General features: G+C 45.3%; 1 non-coding gene across 1 annotated transcript; it reads right to left on the reverse strand.

The window, feature by feature from the left end:
• Nucleotides 1-672: 672 nt before the first annotated feature.
• On the reverse strand, nucleotides 673-810 carry LOC119923822. Its single transcript, XR_005448980.1, has one exon. It is a non-coding gene; the product is annotated as a small nucleolar RNA SNORA7 (small nucleolar RNA).
• Between the last annotated feature and the right edge of the window lie 1,392 nt (nucleotides 811-2,202).

The following is a 2,202-nucleotide window of genomic DNA, read 5'->3' on the forward strand; positions in this document are numbered from 1 at the left end:
GGCGAGAACGAGGTACAGTGAGGGCAGCATGGCTCAATGAAAAGAGCAGGGACTTGGGAGCCAGAGGTCATGGGTTCAAATCCCGGCTCTGTCCACTGTCAGCTGTGTGACCTTGGGCAAATCACTTAACTTCTCTGTGCCTCAGTTACATCATCTGGAAAATGGGGATTAAGACTGTGAGCCCCACGTGGGACAACCTGATCACCTCATATCCTCCCCAGTGCTTAGAACAGTGCTTTGCACATAGTAAGCGCTTAACAAAGATCATCGGTATTATTTTATTATTATCAAATTGGGTAGAATTTGAGCAATGAACCCACACAGGAAGCAGAATGGCCTACTGGCAAGATCATGGATTTGGGAGTCAGAGGACATGGGTTCTAATCCCAGCTCTGCTACTTGTCTACTATGTGACCTTGGGCAAGTCACTTAACTTCTCTGTGTCTCAGTTCTTGTCATATGCTGTTGGGTCATCTCTGACTCATAGAGACTCTCCGGAAATATCTCTCTCAGCACACCCCACCTCCACCTGCAATCGGTCTGGTAGTGTAGCCATATGGTTTTCTTGGGAAAAATATAGATGTGGTTTAACATTGTCTTCTGCGCAGTAAACTTGAGTCTCTGCCCTTGACTCTCTCCCGTGCCGCTGCTGCCCAGCACAGGTGCGTTTTGATTTGTTGCAGATTGCCTTCCACTTTCTAACCACTGCTCAAGCTAGGAATGGAATGGGTAGGCCTCTGCTTGACTCTTCCTCCCATAGCCAAGACTGGTAGTGTACTGGAAACACTCTAGGTGCGATCCTGAGAGTGGAGTGCCTCAGTTACCTCATCTTTAAAATGGGGATTAAGACTGTGAGCCCCATGAGGGACAGGGACTGTGTCCAGATAATCACCTTGTATCTACTTCAGTGCTTAGAACAGTGCTGGGCACATAGTAAGCACTTAACAAGTACCATAATTATTATTAATTATTATTATTAGTATCAGAACACTATTCAAGAACATTCTTTCTACAACAGCTCATCAGAACAGTTAAATGCTAGTTCTGTTGATCATCATCATCATCATCAATCGTATTTATTGAGTGCTTACTATGTGCAGAGCACTGTATTAAGCGCTTGGGAAGTACAAATTGGCAACATATAGAGACAGTCCCTACCCAACAGTGGGCTCACAGTCTAAAAGGCGGAGACAAGTTGATGCAAGTAGAGGTTCTGGGAACTGGAGTGGATTCACTCATTCAAGTTATATATTTTAAACATGTATAAACACATGTATAAACACAATGTATAAACATATTAGCAGCACTGTCCAAACACCACTACAACCTGAGTGTACAAACACATAGTTACCAATGGTCTCGGGGTCCACTGGCAAAATGGTGAACTGACTGCGGACTAGGAGCAGAAAGAGACTGTGCAGAGCCTTCATCAGTCCAGGGGAGACAACCTGGTCATCTCTGGAACTGCCCGAGGAGAAGATTCACGCATATAATAATAATAATAATAATAATAATAATAGCATTTGTTAAGCACTTACTATGTGCAAAGCACTGTTCTAAGCACTGCGGAGCTAACAAGGTAATCAGGTTGTCCCACTGGGGGCTCACAGTCTTAATCCCCATTTTACAGATGAGGTAACTGGGGCACAGAGAAGTGAAGTGACTTGCCCCAAGTCACATAGCTGACAATTGGCGGAGCTGGGATCTGAACCCATGACCTCTGACTCCAAAGCCCGTGCTCTTTCCGCTGAGCCACGCTGCTTCTCTATCAGCGTCAGAACAAGGACCTCTCAAAGAAAGGGTTCCTGCACAGTATTATCAAAAGGCGGAGGAATCAGAACTGTTTATATACTGTTATCATGACTTGGGAGGCCTAGTTGAAAGAGCAAGGGCCTGTGAATCAGAAGGACATGGGTTCTGATCACAGCTCTGCCACCAGTCCGCTGTGTGACCTTGGACAAGTCACTTAACTTCTTGGAGCCTCAACTTCCTCCTCTGTGAAATGGAGATTGAATACCTGTTCTCCCTCCCTCTTAGCCTGGGAGTCCCATGTTGGATAGGTACTGTGTCTGACTTGCACCTACCTCAGCACTTAGTACAGTGCTTGACACAAGGTCAACATTTGACAAATATCACAATTCAGCATCATCATCATCATCATCAATCGTATTTATTGAGCGCTTACTGTGTGCAGAGCACTGC

The sequence above is a fragment of the Tachyglossus aculeatus genome, chromosome 2 (assembly GCF_015852505.1).
Source record: "Tachyglossus aculeatus isolate mTacAcu1 chromosome 2, mTacAcu1.pri, whole genome shotgun sequence".
NCBI classification, from domain to species: Eukaryota; Metazoa; Chordata; class Mammalia; order Monotremata; family Tachyglossidae; genus Tachyglossus; species Tachyglossus aculeatus.